This window comes from Hypanus sabinus, chromosome 30, assembly GCF_030144855.1.
Source record: "Hypanus sabinus isolate sHypSab1 chromosome 30, sHypSab1.hap1, whole genome shotgun sequence".
Taxonomy (NCBI): Eukaryota; Metazoa; Chordata; class Chondrichthyes; order Myliobatiformes; family Dasyatidae; genus Hypanus; species Hypanus sabinus.
Genome location: NC_082735.1, coordinates 23019339 through 23037484, shown reverse-complemented (window position 1 = coordinate 23037484; position 18146 = coordinate 23019339). Strand labels below are relative to the sequence as shown.

The 18146-nt window shown below is 44.8% G+C and overlaps 1 protein-coding gene across 4 annotated transcripts in view; it reads right to left on the bottom strand.

Moving 5' to 3' along the window:
- Positions 1–18146, bottom strand: part of LOC132383440 (disks large-associated protein 2-like) — a 706715-nt gene that overhangs the window by 241606 nt on the left and 446963 nt on the right. For 2 of the 4 annotated variants that reach the window (XM_059954400.1, XM_059954401.1), the window contains one exon: positions 13514–13591. The exons of 1 other annotated variant lie outside the window; for it this stretch is intronic. The gene's annotated coding sequence lies outside the window, so the exon portion shown is untranslated. Of the gene's footprint in view, positions 1–13513; positions 13592–13674; positions 13788–18146 lie in introns of those variants that run through there. One more of the 4 variants, XM_059954399.1, reaches the window with a different exon arrangement.

Genomic DNA, 18146 nt, shown 5'->3' with positions numbered 1-18146 from the left:
GTTTCTGCAAAACATACAAAAAATGTTTGGAATTGACAAACAAGTAAATAGAAGATTGTTAAACAAACTTACTGGATTTTTGTCTTTATAAATAAGACATGATTATAACAAGGAAGCAATATTAAATTGCTAAATGTCACCAGTTTGCATTATGTCCAGGTTTAGACACTGCATTTTTGTGGAAGAAATAAAAGCTTTACTGATTGGAGAAGGTTTTCCAAAATATTCTAAATTTTCTAAGGAATGATGCCGGTATAGCAGTTAAACTATTGGATGAAGACATACAAAAAAGCTTGATGAACTCAGCAGGTCGGGAAGCATCCGTTGGGTAGCCTTCCCTCTCCCTTCCCCCATCCCACCTTCACTCTGTCTCCTCTTCTAGCTGCCTATCACCTCTCACGACTCTGCCTTCTTCTACTACCCATAGTGCTTTCCCCTTAGATTCCTTCTTCACCTCTCCTGCCTATCCCCTCCCTGCTTCTCCTCCCCCACCCCTTGATCTTTCCTCTGATTGGTTTTCCACCCTTCCCCCACCTTCTTTATAGTGCCCCTGCTCCCTCCTTCTTTAGTCCTGACAAAGGGTCTCGACCCGAAACGTTGACTGCTTCTGTCAACGGATGCTGCCTGACCTGCTGAGTTCATCCAGCTTTTTTGTACGTCTTGATTTGACCACAGCATCTGCAGTGCACTTTGTGTAAACTATTGGATGACCCACCCATACGGCTGTACAAAAAACCTAGAGACCCGAGTTCAAATCCCATCACGTTGGCACTGGAATTATAGGCCAGTTAAAAATACAGAATTTGGATTCAGAAAAACTAGTTGAGGTATCTTTGTTCACAATAGTTTCAACTTTGTCATAAAAAGTAGTCTGATTCACACGAGATCTTCTGTAGAGGAACATGTCCATTTCTCAACCTGTCTATGATGATTATGATGCCAGCTTAAACTAATCCCATCTACCTACATATTGTCTGTATCCCTCTATTACCTACCCGTTCACGTGTCTGTCTGAATGCTTCATAAACATTGCTATCATATCTACTCTACCACCTCTCCAGGCAGCAATTCCAAATACCTGTCACTCTTCATGTCAAGAGTTGTCCTTGAACTTTCCCACTTCCACCTTCAATCGATGCCCTTCAGTATTTGACATTTTCATACCAAAACCATACAGGTTTGCTCAACCTCACTGTTATTTAACATACTCCCTCTAGCTAGTTGTACCATTACCTTCCAACAGAGTAAGAATAAAATTGTGGAAAGTGCGAACAATTTCAAGTTCCTGGGGGTTGATAACTCTGAGATCTATCCTGGGCCCAACATATCGATGCAGCTACAAAGAGGGCAGGGCAGTAGCTCTATCTCATTAGGAGTTTGAAGAGATTTGGTACATCACAATGACACTCACAAATTTCTGCAGATTTACTGAGGACGGTATTCTAACTGGCTACATCCCTATCTGGTATGGGTGGGGTGGGGGAGGGAGGCTACAGCAAAGGATTGAAAGAGGCTGCAGAAAGTTGTGAACAGATGTCAGCTCCATCATGGTTAATACCCTCCTCCGTGGCATCCAGGACATATTCAAGGGACGATGCCTCAAAAAAGTGGCATCCATCATTAAGGACCCCATCACCTAGGTCATGCCTTGTTCTCATTGCTACCATCAGGAAGGAGGTACAGAAGCCTGAAGGGACATACTCAACGAATCAGGAACAGCTTCATCCCCTCTGCCATCCGATTCCTAAATGGACATTGAACCCATGAACACCACTTCACTATTTTTTATTTTTGTATTACCAATTTAATTTAGCTATATTATACATAAATTTACTGGAACATCAATGGAGCAGCATCATCAACTTTCAGGTTTGCCATCACTATCACTATCTGTAATCGCAATGCCTCGCAATTCCCTCAACTTACCATGGCTATTAATCGGGGTCAGCACTGGTTCAATGAGAAGCATGCACAGATTATTGCCAAATAAACTTAAAACTGATCTGAAAAAAAAACAACAAAAAAAATTACTCCTGATGAAGGGTTTCAGCCCGAAACCTCCTCCCATAGATGCTGTCTGGCCTGCTGAGTTCCGCCAGCATTTTGTGTTTTTATTTATTTCCAGCATCTGCAGATTCACTCATGTTGCCTTAAAACTGATCTGCTAAGGCAGTGAAGTCATCATACAAGACTATGAGAGATTTTGACAGGAAATCAGCAAGCAACTAACAGAGCAGCTGTCAAATTGATGCACCATCAATAACTCACTCTGAGACGTGAAGGCGAGATATCGGCTTTTATTGACTGGGAGAAAGAACAAGCAGTAGTTGACCACCATACTACATCCTGGAAAATGAGGCCGGGCTCAGGCCTCAATCGCCTTTATACCGGGGTCTGTGGGAGGAGCCACAGGAGCAGTCAGCAGGGGGCATGTCCAGACAGGTATATGTAGTTCACCACATTCACCCCCCCGTGTTTTAAAAGAGAGAGTCCCCATGGGGTGAAGTTTCTCACAAGTATATTTACAGGTTAAGTCCATCAGGTGGTCGAATCTGTCGCTGCGATCTACATAACACCGGCTGTGATTGCACAGGTGCTGATGGTGATTGCACCAGAGACGGTGGTTGTGCTGGTTCCGGCCTAACTGGAGGTGTCAGCCCAGTAGGCGTCAGTGATCCCTCATGCATGTGTGAGGCGCCTGATATATGAGTGTTGTGAGGAGTCTGTGTAGGGCTCGGTGTGCGCGGTGTCACCTCAGGTACAGGGTTCATAGTTACCGGGGAGTGTTCGGGGTAGTGTCTGCTGCTCCTGCGGGCGCCAGGTTGCAGACGGTGACCATGTCCTCCCGCCCATCAGGTAAGACCACGTAGGCATACTGGGGGTTCGCATGTAAAAGGTGAACCCTCTCGACCATCGGGGAGTATTTATTGCTCCTCACATGTTTCTGGAGCAGCACTGGCCCTGGGGACGTCAGCTAAGCTGGTAGGGTGGTCCCAGTGACAGACTTCCTGGGAAAAGAGAATAGGCGCTCGTGAGGGGTGGCATTGGTGGACGTACATAACAGGGAGAGGATAGAGTGGAGTGCCTCAAGGAGGACCTCCTGCCATCGAGAGACCGGCAACCCTTTTGACTTAAGGGCTAAAAGTGTGGCCTTCCACACTGTGGCATTCTCCCTCTCCACCTGTCCACTTCCCCGGGGATTATAACTCGTGGTCCGACTAGGAGCAATGCCCCTAGCCAGCAGGTACTGGCGCAGCTCGTCACTCATAAAGGAGGACCCACTATCACTGTGGATATAGCAGGGATATCCGAACAGAGTGAAGAGCTGGGAAAAGAGTTTTTATGATGGACGTGGTAGTGGTGTCGGGGCAGGGGATGGCAAAGGGGAACCGCGAGTACTCGTCGATAATGTTGAGAAAGTAGACATTGCAGTCGGTGGAGGGAAGGGGGCCCTTAAAGTCAACACTCAGTCGCACAAAGGGGCGGGTGGCCTTGATAAGTTGTGCCTTTTCAGGACGGTAGAAGTGCGGTTTGCACTCAGCGCAGACTTGGCAGTCCCTGATCATCATCCTGATGTCCTCAAGGGAGTATGGCAGGTTCTGGGCTTTCACAAAATGGTAAAATCAGGTGAACCCCGGGTGGCAAAGATGTGCATGGAGGGCGTACAGCTGGTCGAGCTGTGCGCTGGCACACACTCCCCGGGATAGGGCATCAGGGGGCTCATTGAGCCTTCCAGGCCGGTACAGGATATCATAGTTGTAGGTGGAGAGTTCTATTCTCCACCGCAGAATTTTATCATTTTTGATTTTGCCCCGCTGTTGGTTGCTGAACATGAATGCAACTGAGTGCTGGTCGGTCAGCAAGGTGAACCTTTTGCCGGCGAGATAGTGCCTCCAGTGCCTAATAGCTTCCACTATCGCCTGGGCTTCTTTCTCCACCGCGGAGTGCCGAATTTCAGAGCCTTGAAGGGTACGAGAAAAGAATGCTACTGGCCTGCCTGCCTGATTGAGGGTAGCAGCAAGCGCGAAATCGGAGGCGTCACTCTCTACTTGAAAGGGAATGGTCTCATCTACTGCATGCATTGTTGCTTTGGCAATGTCCCCTTTAATGCAGCTGAAGGCCGCACAGGCCTCAGCAGAGAGGGGAAAAGTGGTAGACTTGACCAGGGGGCGGGCCTTGCCTGCATAATGGGGGACTCATTGGGCGTAATAGGAAAAGAAGCCCAGGCACCATCTTTGAGGGTGGTGGGAAGAGGGAGTTCTAACAGGGGGCGCATACGGTCAGGATCAGGGCCAATGACCCCGTTTTCCACGACATACCCAAGGATAGCAAGTCCGGTGGTTCCGAACACACATTTGTCCCTATTATAAGTAAGGTTCAGGGCTTTGGCCACTTGGAAAAATCATTGGAGGTTGGCGTTGTGATCCGGCCAGTCGTGACCACAGATGGTGATGTTATCCAGATAGGGAAATGTGGCCTTCAGTTGGCACTGGTCCAGCATCCAGTCCATTTCCCTCTGGAAGACCGAGACACCATTTGTGACACCGAATGGGATGCGCAGGAAGTGATAGAGCCTGCCGCCCGCCTTGAAGGCGGTGTAGGGGCCGTCCTCTGGGCGGATGGGGAGCTGGTGATAAACGGATTTCAGATCTATTGTCGAGTACACCTTGTACTGAGCTATCTGGTTGACCATATCCGCGATGCGGGGTAGGGGGTATGCGTCAAGCTGAGTGAACCTATTGATGGTTTGACTATAGTCCATGACCATCCTATTTTTCTGCCCGGTCTGAACAACAACCACCTGGGCCCTCCAAGGACTTGTGCTTGGCTCAATGATCCCCTCCCTGAGCAGCCGCTGCACCTCTGACTGAACGAAGGTCCTGTCCCCTGCGCTGTACCTCCTGCTTTTAGTTGCCACAGGTTTACAGTCGGGGGTCAGGTTGGTGAACAGCGGTGGGGGAGGGATCTTGAGGGTGGAGAGGCTGCAAGTGGTGTCAGTAGCGCAGCTGTCGGCATGGTGCTGGGTGGGACGTGTGGTTCGGTGTGTGTGTGTGTGTGTGTGTGTGTGGTCGGTAGCGGCGTATATGGCGAAGTCCCACAAAACTGAGGGTTCCTGACAGTGAGTGGTGGGAGGGGCCCGTCATATGCCATAGTCACACTTTCGGGGTGGCTCTGGAAGTCCAGCCCCAATAGCACAGGCGCACACAGTTGAGACATGACCAGTAGCGCAAAGTTCCTATATTCTGTGCCCTGCACCACCAATGTCGCTACACAACCCACCCGGATGTCTGTGGAATACGACCCAGAAGCCAAGGTGACCCTCTGGCTTACCGGCCGTGTCACGAGTCCGCAGCGTTGCGTAGTGTCCGGGTCAATAAAACTCTCAGTGCTGCCCGTGTCAAACAGGCAGTTAGCCCTGTGCCCCTCCACCAGGATGTCCATCATTGACCTTGCAAGCTGGTGTGGGGCGCTTTGGTCGAGGGTTATGGTGGCCAGAGTTGAACTGCCGTCTTGGTGCCCGGTAAGCACCAGTGGGTAGGGGGCGGGGAATGATGGCGCCAATAAAGATGGCCACCCACATCCGGGCAGGCAAGATGGTGGCCCCCATGCCTCACATGCAGCACTGCCCCACCCCGCTCGTGGTTTAGACTTACAGATCTTGGTGAAATGGCCCTTCTTTCCGCAGCTGGAGCAGGTCGCTTCCTGGGCTGGGCAGCGTTTTCGGGGGTGCTTTTTGAGTCTGCAGAAGTAACACTGCGTGGGCTTGCGACTGGCGGCAGCTGTGGTCGGGTTCGGGGAGTTCATGGAATCGCAACTGGCAGCGGCGTTGGCAAATTTGCTCGTGGGTACTGGCAGCAGCGGGGTCTGAGGTGGCCACGGGACTGGCGGGGGATCGCGCAGCTGGACAGCATCAGCGTTGTGCAGAGCAGCCTCCAGCGTGTCGGCCGTCTCGATCGCCGAGTGGGTAAGATCGGCATTTTCCAGCAGCCGCTGACGTACGTACACTGTAACAAAGGCGTCTCATATGAGGAGCTCCACATGCTGTTCCGCCGTGAGCGTTTTGCAATCACAAGTCCACACGAGTGTCTGTAGGGCTCGGAGAAACTTGGCACTCGACTCTGCAGGCCGCTGTCGTCGGGTAGCTAAGCGATGTCTTGCATAGACGGTGTTCACCAGCCGCAGGTACTGTCTTTTGAGGGCGTCCAGTGCCCCTTGGTAGGTCGACAGGTCCCTGATAAGTGAATAAGCTTTTGGGGTGACCCTCGAGAGGAGAATTTGGTGCATAACAGCGGGTTCAGTTGCACTAACCTCCCCCAAGTATGACTGGAAGCATGCAAGCCAGAGTTCAAAGGCAAGAGCTGCTTCAGGGGCTTGGGTGTCCAAATCCAATCCTTCCAGACGTAAAATGCTTTCCATGCTTTAAAACTTCCAGTCAATAAAATTGATGCACCATCAATAACTCTCTCTGAGATGTGAAGGTGAGATATCGGCTTTTATTGACTGGGAGAAAGAACAAGCAGTAGTTGACCACCATACTACATCCTGGAGACTGAGGGCCGGGCTCAGGCCTCAATCGCCTTTATACCGGGGTCTGTGGGAGGAGCCACAGGAGCAGTCAGCAGGGGGTGTGTCCAGACAGGTATATGTAGTTCACCACACAGATGAGGCCATTTCAGCACACCTTTGCTTCAGGCCTGTTCCAGCTCTGCGCCGGAAACTTGCCAGCCCGTGGCCACAGTCATTACAATGCCACACAGTGACGTGTCAACTGAGACCCTTTTCATTCTTCTATCACTAGCAGATACAAGATTGTCTGCCCAACATCTTCACCCTACTAAGCCTTTTCTAAATTATTTCTAATAAATTAATTTTCTTCCTTAGTTAAGGTGATCAATCCTAGACATTGTCCTTCGGATGTGGTCTCACCAAAACTCTATGAACTGAAGCATAACCTGGCAATGAGTGATCACAGTCCACTCTATGGCTTCCAAAATGTCCGCTTCTAGAAATGCAGCTTCCTCTCTGCCACAGTTGATGAGGCTCTCACACATCTTTCCTCCATTTCCCACACATCTACTCTAACCCCAATGCAACCCCCCCCCCCACACACACACAAGCAGACAGCAATAGAATGCTCTTGGCTCTCATCTTTCACCCGATCCAACCCATCACCTCCAATATCTTCACCAGCCTCAGCACAATGGCATTGCCAGTTGCATTTCCCCTCTCCCCTACCTTCCTCCTGCACATTTTCTTCTTTCTACAGGGGCCGCTCTCTTTGGGACCTGGAGGTCTGCTCCTCCCTCCCCCACCCCATCTCATGACACTTTATCCTGCAAAAGAAGGGAATATACCGGCTGTCCTTGCATGTCCTCCTTCACCACCAGCCAGGGACCTAGATAGCCCCTCCAGGTGAGGTAGAGTTGAACTGCACAAATTTCAGCCTTGGAATCCAGGAGCTATAATGTCACAAGCTGGATGAACTACTAATCACTTCAAATAATATCCACAGTTAAAAGTAAGCATAATCATTTTTAATCATTTTATGAAGTGCCAAATATAGATTGAATAAGTTATATCTGATTAAAGCAAAATCTAAAATACCAAACTTTTCATTTTATATTTCCTCACATTATTATGGAGTATTTAGACAAAAATATTATACCTGTATACATATAACATCAGTCTTTTAAAGCCAGATAGTTTGCTTGGTGGTTATTGTGGCATAGTGGGCCATTAAAATTCACTTACATCTCATGTAACCTCATGACAGATTTTGAGGCTATACTATGGTATACTTCATAAATGTCTGCAGTTCAAGATGGTTCAAGTTATTTCAGCTTGATCGAGGTCAAAAAGGCTACAAACTGTGCAACTTGTGAAGAACATTTACACAGCTTTGCACTTTCCACGTTTCATGGAGGAATTAATCAGACCCACAATCAGGTTTAATATCACTGACATATGTCACAAGTTTTCAGTCTCATGGCAGCAGTAGAGTGAGAAACACTGAAAAAGCATTTAAGTTACAATAAAAATAAACTGCAGAAGAGGAATGGCAAGGAAGTGTTCATGGGTTCATGGACTGATCAGAAATCTGATGGCAGAGCAGAAGAAACTGCTCCTGAAATGTTAAATGTGGGTCTTCAGGCTCCTGTATCTCCTCCTTGATGGTAGTCATGAGAAAAAGGAATGACTTGTGGTAAGGGTCATTTATGATGGATGCCTTGTTATCATAACTACCACTAAATCCGAAGTTTTTGGGTTTGTTAAGCATGACTTTTCTTTTACGCATGCTGCCTCTCTCCGTTCCGTTCAAGGTGTTAAGTCACTATCTTTAATTACAGACTCCAGTGATTTCCCAACAACATATGTCAGATTAACCAGTCTGTAATATGCTGGCTTCCCCCTTTTATCTGACTTAGCTTAAGGTATGCCACACTCAACTCTTCAATCTGAAGAGACAATTCCTGAAAGCCAAGAACATAGCATGTGTATTTGCAGAGCCTCTGTAATGTTTATGCCTACTTTCTTTAAAACATTTCAACCTGGGAAGATGTCACTTTTTTATCATGATCTTTTTTGCTAACAATATTTGGCTCACTATCTTTTGTTGAGTCCTTGACTATCATTCCGTATTCATTTCCTTGGATGCTGTTCTGCTTCTTCAATATAAATACCAAAGCAAAACATTCTAAATGGTCAACTGTATTTGTTTTCACTTATTATCATTATCAATTTTTAAAAAATCATCACTTGTAGTGCACAGAGCATGGAAATAGGCCTTTGCCTCAACTGGCCCATACTGACCAAGATTCCCATCTGAGGGAGTTCCATCTGCCCAAATCTGGCCCATAATCCTTTTTAAACCTTTCCTCTCCATCTACCTCTTGTGCTAAATATAATGTTTTCGTGCTGATTTTGTTTCAGCAATTGGAGAATTTTGTAAATTGGTCAACTACCTAATATTAATTGCTGAAAATATGCAACCAGCTACAATTTCAAAGGCTTTCCTTGGCTACAGCAATTAATTGTGAACTTACATTAACCAGCCCATCTAGAACCCTTGCTTAAATATAGCCTTAAGAGGATGACTATATTGATTGCTGCTCCAATTTAACATGTACTAAGGAGGAGGGAGCGGGATATACACGCTCTCAGTTATGCACCAACACATGGTTTCCAGTAAGATGGCAGCGTTCTCTGTTAGAGCAGCCACTCCAGGTCCAGTCAAACGTTATTTGTTTGTCCTTTTCATTATTTTTTATGATTGCAAGTCACTGCTGGATGCTAAGATCATCAAGTACTGTAGGACTATCCCATCAGCGAGTTGCTCAATAGCAATGGAGCTAGACTTATTATGCACTGTCGTTATGAACTTGTCGTGTAGCGCTATTGTGGTGAGAAGGCTCACAGGGCAAGTTGCTGCCTTGGATGTTTTTGCTGTGATCACAAGACCCTGTTGGATATTAGTAAGGTAGAATACTTCAAGTCCACTTTACAGGTTTACTTGGTGAGACTGACAACTGGGGAGCAGCATTCGCTTGGTTGTGGCGGGCACTAGGTCCACCCCTCGGGGTTGCCTGTCCCAGTTACCAGGGATGGAGGCACCAGAGGCGGTGTGAGAGAGAGTAGAGGCCTCCAAGTGGTGTGCTGGAATCCATACTGGGTTGGGGACTGGCTCCGCCCATCAGTGCTGCCCTCTGGTGTTCACTCAATGGAAGAACAAACTGGAGCAGGACAACTTATCATCAATACGGTCAGGCCACTCAGGGACTTGGACTATATACTTTTTTTCTTTGTGATTATATGTTTTGCTGCAATCACAACCATGTGTGTTATTTGTATTGTCTTGTGTTTATTTTATTTCTTGCATCCAAGACAATAAAAATCTTTATGTTGTGTCTCTGTCGCAACGTACAAGCAATGAAGAGGGGAAATGTGGGAGGATATTTCCCAAACACTAAGATTGTATACATAATTGTTTTGTATTCATGTAGGTACAGTCAGATACACAATCAGATCAGTGTATAGTCAGATATGCAATCATATCAATGTGTATCGTTAAATCTGGTGAAAGAAGCTGTCCTGGAGCCTGTTGATCCTGTCCTTAATGCTGCAGTACCGCCTGCCAGGTGGAAGCAGCTGAAACATTGTGTGGCTAGGGTGGCTGAAGTCCCTGATGACCCTCTGGGCCCTTTTTATGCACCTGCTGCTGTAATTGTCCTGAACAGAGGGAAGTCCACATCCACAGATGTCCACACCACTCTCTGCAGTGGCCTGCGATTGAGCGTAGTACAGTTCCCGTACCAGGTGATGACACAGTCAGGATGCTCTGTGCAGTGTGCTGTGTGCCGATGGTAATGTGTTTTGCTCCTTGGCCCCAGGGGAATGCTGTTCCATTTGGTTGTATTCATCTATGGTTAATTAAACTTGAACTTGTTACTCACTTAAATTTATAAAGTTGGGAGCACATAACTACTGACTTAACATGGGTAATATTGCAGGGGCCAAGCTGGGTACTGTTGAAAATCCAAAACCTTACAAACATTGGCTTTCAGCTTGATGTAGGAGTTTTGTTTTCTTATATCGGTGACCAAGTGGGATAAAAGAAGTGTTTTGATGATTGTGTGGGAGGGCCTCCTAAGCTTAAACGGCCCTATTAAAATATATAGATGTACAGTTGTTGAAATTGCTGTTGTATACAGCAGAAAAAGTCAGCACACGTTTTAGCTTTCCTGAAATCTTTATTTATTACAGTAAGTGGTATGACATAGTCTGCAGATGCAGGGAATCTTGAGCAACACATACAAAATGCTGGTGGAACTCAGCAGGTCAGGCAGCATTTTTGGAGGGAAGTCAGCAGTTGACAATTCAGGCCGTGACCCTTCATCGGGAGAGTGGCAGTACTTTGTTGGCATCAGAGCGACTCAAGACCTTTCCTAAAATGTTGCATTTGATCAAGCAGTTCTGCAGGCTTGTAAGTGATTGAGAATGAGTGTGCAGGAAGAAGTAGGTATTCTGGGGGCTGATTTAGAGTCTTTGCAAGATCAAGCATTGCCTAACAGCATACCCGATAAGGTGGTCTTCTCAGTAAAGTGAGGGATGATGCTCCTGTTGATTGAGCAAGCTGAATGGATCTTGACCTCTTTGAATTCCTCAAAGAGAATTAACATTAAGTTAATCACTAATCTCTCGTTAAAATGCCTGGACAGGTAATGTTCCTTGTTATCATTGTAATTTTCAAAAATATAACAAGACTACTTTGCTGTAGTATGAGAGAAAAGAAGAGGGTTTGATAAGTGCAAGGAGTAACTGTCCTGAACGACTGTTATTACATTATAAGCAGTTGCATTTCAATTGCTCCTGCTCTGGTGACCAGTGGTTTGCACTAAATGACAGATCAGGATAAGTGGCATTGGTTTTAATTATGAGTCACTGAATTCTGCTGAGATGACCTTGAAACATTGCCCTTAAGTAAAATTAAGAACTGAGATTTTGTAAAGCATGGCTTGCAAACTTCTGAGCTCCAGTTCTGAATTAGGTTCTTGGATCTACTTCCCCATTCCACCCAAAGCTCACCAACCATGAAGATGTACGAGAGGCTACAGTTGACAGCTGTTCAATTATATAACTAAACAGTGCACAACTTTATATAATCTACAGCTACTGTCTATTTTTTCATATGCAGACCTGTGCATTGAAAATCTGTGTTAATGTAAAGGTTCTGCTGGTTTCTGTGTGGATTCTGAAAAGTCGTGGGGAGATTTTCAAAATCTGTTTCCTTGAGATCTTGTGACTTTCTCAAACAGCCTTCCGCACAAAGAATGCAACTTCAAGCAAGAGGAGGAAAATGAAGTGTTTTTATTGCACACTTTGAAATAGCTGAATATTGCAAAAGTCTCGTCAAAATTCCCTCACTTTTTTTTAACCGGACCTCCATTGAACTATCACTGACCTACTGAATGTTATTTAGTAGGACAATCATGTCCCTCTAAACGTCACCTGAAACATGACAGTGTTTCTGGATTAGCACCATTTGGGCTTCATGTCCTTTCAGGAAAAAATTTTCTCCAATTTGTCTCTGAGAGAATTAATGCGTATCTTGGTTGCCTTTGAAACAGTTAATACTTCCATTCTGTTTCATCCAGAGTCAGCTAACAATGGGAAAGATATGCTTGAATCAGTCAATTTTAAGTTGACAACCACCCCCCCCTTTTTTTTTACTTTCTCATATTATAACCAAGTGGCTTACAACCACCTTGTACAGACTCATGTTAACCAGAATGGTATGAGCTTTGGATGAAAAATTCGCTGATGTCTCCGTGTCAGAAAGATGTTTGACTATCAGAGGGATAAGCAATTGCATGCAGAGGTAGGCAGGAACTTTCCATCATTTCTCTAACTTGCTTTCTCCACTCCCACTCTCCCCCTCTCTCTCTCCCTCTCCTGCTGCCTCACTCTCGCACCTGCTCTCCAGAGCCTGGTCCTTCTAGGACCAGCAGGCGGTCAGAACTGAGGTCACTCCCACCATATTTCTGGAGCTTGGTCGTTCTGATCAGGCAGATTCCAAATTTGTACTCGTGCCCTATTTATTTAGCACAGGTTGGTATGGAATTCGGAAGGAAGGATGAAGTGCGTCTAGGGGCCAATGTTTGGAAGTCACCGTAGTGGAGTCTGATGTCTGAGAAGTCATCGGAGGGTGATCAGATGCTTTAAAAAAAAGGTCTTGCACATTGCATCATCTCAAAGGTTGGGCACAGGTCACTATCAAAGAAAGTGAACTCTATCATCTGAAGACCTCTCGAAGCATAAATAAATAACGTGGTAAACTGTCATAGTCGTATCATGTGATGTATTACCATAAGTGAATGACTTCCTGGAAGACATTCTTGTGTTAATAGACTTCTCTACATCTGGAGATCTAACCTGCAGTTCAGCAGAACATTAAGAAGGATTAGAATAAGTGCAATATCTGAATGCATGCCAGAAACCCACAGAATCCTTTACAGTCAACCAACTGTGAAATCTTCAAGTTATTGCAGAACTTTTTGTTTGCCTGTTACTTGCAAAGACTTTAGCAGACATCATTTCCAAGACAGTGAGTTAAGATATCACACTGGTCACGAACTGACAAAAGAAATTCCCCAGCCAGATGATATTTTCAAAAATCGTTTGATCTTCAGGATACCAGCTTAGGAACAGATGTGGTGCCTTGTTTCTCATTGCTAACTGAATGTAACACATGAGCGATTTTATGTTAGTTAGTGCAGCCGCTAATCATACTGCACTGGTCCCAAGCGAATAGCCTGCAGTTTGTTACAGTATCTTGAATCTCAATGCTACGTCTAATTAATAAAGCAATATAAACCACTCACCAAAGCTGCACACGCACGTTCACACACAGTACACCACACACAAACATACTCTCTATAATATTACCCCTTTTGAAAAAGGACGTGGATAATTGTTTAAAACTGGAACACATAAAGCCAGCAAACTTCAAACATACCATTGAGCAGCCCTGAAAATGAGGACTGTGGCAGCGGCAGTAGAAAGACTGAGAACCACCTCTTCCTGTCTTTTCCCTCTGTCAATGAATGGCAGAAAATCAAGTTTAATAAATTAACTATCTCAAAACATCATCCCCAATAGTTATAAAGAATTCATTACCTTCTTTCCCAACAGTCTTGTCAATAAAGGGATCAATAGCAACCATATTAATACTTTTTAAATGATTCCTATATTTACTGGCAACAGAGCAGCCCATCAGACACCGACCCAGGGTCCTAAAGGCAGGTTTGTTAATCATTGTGTGATTATCATCACAGACCAATGAAAGAAAGACTACTTGTACACTGCTTCTTGATGTTTGCAACAGAGATTGCCATAGCACAATGAATAAAACATTTCTCAGATCATTTCGTTACGGTGATCTAACTAGAGTTCTAAAAAAATAGTGCACACTGAACATTTAGAGTTACCTTCTATTTGAGATTTTTTTAAAGATGTTATTGATTATGATTAGGCATACCATCCAATATATATGTTCAAAAAGTGTTGTTTTCTTCAGCGCTCTGCTATCATAATAAGACTTTCACTAATTTAATGCCTTCAACATGACAAAATGGCCCAAGGGATTACCCAGTAAAGCACCACTAACAGTAAAGCACCAGCAATTACTAAGTAGATATGTACAGTATGTTAATTTCAACTCTACATTGCACTGTTTGAACTTTGTAGCTTTGTAATTAGGCCAGAGGAAGCATTTCTAATTTGACTTAGTTTTCTCACACAGTTATGACTCCAGGCAACACACACTTTGTTTCTCACCTTACAGAGCTGAAGCTGATATTCATAATTAAAGTTCAGTAAATAAAACAATAAACAGCAGAGATTATTTCTAAAGTGACCTGGAAATCCTTTGCAATAGGGCACATCAAGGTGAACATCCACATCCATTTTAAAATGGATTAATATTTACTCTCAAAAGTTTTTGACATTGCTGTACAGAATAAAGGCCGATCACAGCTGTTGAAAGAGACTGAAGATGATTTGCTCGTGTTTGCTGCTGAGTATTTACTAATGGTAGTGAGGTGAGATTGAAATTATAATGCAAGTGCAGCAGGCTGACTGAGTCGAGACAACCTCTGTGTCACAGTCAACCAAGTCAAATTTCCTTTGAGGATTGGTGGCTTTGGAGCATGATGCACCATCAATAACTCTCTCTGAGATGTAAAGGCGAGATATCAGCTTTTATTGTCTGGAAGAAGGAACAAGCAGTGGTTGACCACCATACTACATCCTGGAGACTGAGAGGCCTGGCTCAGGCCTCAATCGCCTTTATACCGGGGTCAGTGGGAGGAGCCACAGGAGCAGTCAGCAGGGGGTGTGTCCAGACAGGTATATGTAGTTCCCCACAGAGTAGCAAGAGTGAGAGCTGAGAACATTGAAAGAGCAAATCTCATTGCATATGAGTTTCACTTGGATCAATATAAAGAAGTGAGGTTCAAGCCAATTGGCCAATGGGGAATTTGAGATTCAAATTTATTTACAACTTTACGTCCCACTACTCAGGACATTTACAAAGATAGGTGTGTAAAAAGTGTCTGAAGGATCACTGGGGACACGAGTCACCCCAACCACAAACTGTACAAGCTGCTACCACCTGGGAAACAGTACCGCAGCATAAAGCCAGGACCAACAGGCTCTGGGACAGCTTCTTCTACCAGGCTATCAGACTGATTAACTCATGCTGACACAACTGTATTTCTATGTTATATTGACTGTCCTGTTGTACATACCATTTATTATAAGTTACTATAATTGCACATTCAGTTGGAGATGTAACATAAAGATTTGTACTCATGTATATGAAGGATGTAAAGTAATAAAGGCAATTCAAGATATGTACAGTACATTAAAACATACAGGGAAGCTAATCACTTGCATATAACAACCAGCGCACCCAAGAGAATGCTGTGGACTCAAAACAAAACAAAACAGAGCACAACAAACAGCAAAACAACTATAGCAAAAGAAGCTTGGTTAACTGTGACACAAAGGTCCCACCCATGCATATAGGCAGTCCTCGAACCCCATGACTGTCTTCATCCTCCAGCCTCCAGTGAGCTTGGACTGGAACTCACACACACTGGGCCTTCGATTTCCCCAGCAGACTCACGAAGGTTCACAGACTTGGGTTCTGGCCTCAACTTCTGGACTTCTGGCTTGAACTCCGGGCCTTGATTCTCGACATTGACCCATGACCTGCTGATCCCTGAAGACTAGGCCTCGAACTCTGCACTTGACAACGATGTGACCTTGTACACTGACTCAAGCTATGGTCTCAGTGATTCGGGAACCCATGGGGTCGGTGGCGCTCATTCCCACTGCCTGCACAGAACTCCGAATCCAGAAACTGCTGTCAACTCACAGTCCCTGGAAAAGAGGGACCATCAATACTAGTCGATCAGTATGACATCCCATGTCCCATGTCTGCCTTGCTGTCCTTTGAATGCAGAGCCCGGGCTTGGACTTCAGCCTGATCTCTAATTTCCCCCACATCCCTGACTGATAACCTGACCCTCTACTCTCCTCTTTGTCCCTAAAACCATCCCTATGAACTTAAAAACAACTAATGTGACTCGCACTATCTTGGGAGTGGCCATTGTTGCTGTGGGACAGAGTTAGAATGGGGAACTAAGGCTTTGGCGAAAAGAGGCAGAGGGCAAGGTACCAGAGCCAGTTTGAGTCATGTGGGCCAGTGTAGAAATCTCAGAGGCTTCGGGAAGGTGAACGGCAGATAAGAAGAAGTAAGATTTGTATTTATAATCATAAACTAAAAATATAACCAAATTACAGCTTATTAAATAAAGTAGGGATGCAAGATCAGGTGATGTGTTGCAGTTGCCTGATCTGGGAGCTGGCGGACCATATCTGCAGCAAGTTTTGGTAGTGCAAGGAACAGGCTCAAAGCTGATAACCTCGACTCTGAGCTGCAAACATGGTGGTGTGTCAGGGATGCAGACAGTTGCCTATCCACTATCTGCCAGGAATTAGACTCATTAGACTAACTCCTTCAAACTCAGTTTGAGGCCAGAGCCAAGAGGGTGTGGCTGCCAGTGAGGCAGGTAAAGATCCAGAGGAATAGATATAAACCTGTCACAAGGATCAAAAGCTGCCTGGTGCTTTGGTTCAAAACATCTCATCTGACCTGCACCGGAACTTGGAATGGGAGAGGATAAATCCATTTGTTGTGGTCCACCTGGGTACTAGTAGGAAGAACAAGGAAAAAGGTTCTGCTGAGGGAATTTGAGCAACTATGGACTAAATTAAAACACTGAACCGAACACATGCTGATCCCTGAACTACATGAAAATGCAGCAGAGCTACATAAGCTACATGAAAATTGGCGCTGGGTTAATAAGATCAATGTGTAACTCAAACTATGGTGTGGAAAAAGTGGGTTTGAAGTGTGCGATATTGGCATTGGTACTGGGGAAGGAGAGAGCTATTCCTATGAGATAAACTTCTATCTGAACCATGCTAGGGACCAGAGTCTTGGTGAGTTACAAATTTTGGGCTGTGGACCAGGCTTGAAAGTACATAGCAGTGGAGCAGGTTCAACAGCTTGGAAAAGTATGCTTAAAGTATGCAGGAAAATGCAGGACAGGTTACTGAAGTATCCAGAATAAAGAATAAGGCAAAAACTTAAAAAGGGATAAGAGTTTTTCAGGCAACATGGAGAGAAAATTAAAAACAAGGATGGTGAATATAGATCTGAAAGTGTTATATTTGAATTCATAGAGTATATGAAATAAGGTAGATTATCTGTAGAGCAGTTAGAAATGGGCAGGTATGACATCTCATGGTTGAAAGAAGATCACAGCTAACACCAAGGATATGCATTGTATCAAAAGGACAGGTATGGGGTGGCTTAGTTGGTAAAAGATTAAATCAAATCCTTGGAAAGAAATGACACAGGATCAGAAGATGTAGAATCATTGTGGGTAGAGTTAAGCAACTGAGAGAGTAAAAAGATCCTGATGAGAGTTAAACACAGGCCTCCGGTCTGTAGTCAGGATTGTTGTTCCTATTCGTGCTTTGTGGCACATTCGGTGGCATTTTTTGCCATCTCCTTAGCATGTGTCCGTTTTTTTACGAGTCCATCTTGCATGCTCGATGCTCAACCCAACATGCATGGAACGCACGCAAGGACTGTAGTCAGGGTACGGGGTACTAACTACGATGAGAGATAAAAAAGGCAAGCCAATAGAGTAATGCTATGATGGTCATGGAGAATTTCAATATGCAGGTAGATTGGGAAAATCAGGGTGGTGCTGAATCCCACGAGAAGGCATGTGTAGAATGGCAATGAGTTGGTATTTTAGAGCAAATTGTGGTTGAGCCTACCAGGAAAATGACAATTTTGGATTGGGTATCGTGTAATGAGAGATTTGATTTGAGAGCTAAAGGTAAGGGAACACTTAAGAGGTTGTGATCATAGTATAATAGAATTCACCCAGTAGTTTGAAAGAGAGAAGCTGAAATCAGATATATCATAATTACAGCTGAAACAGAATCAAAAATAGAATCACTTTGTGTGATTCAGTATGTGAAACATATCAGAACTGAAAAAGGAT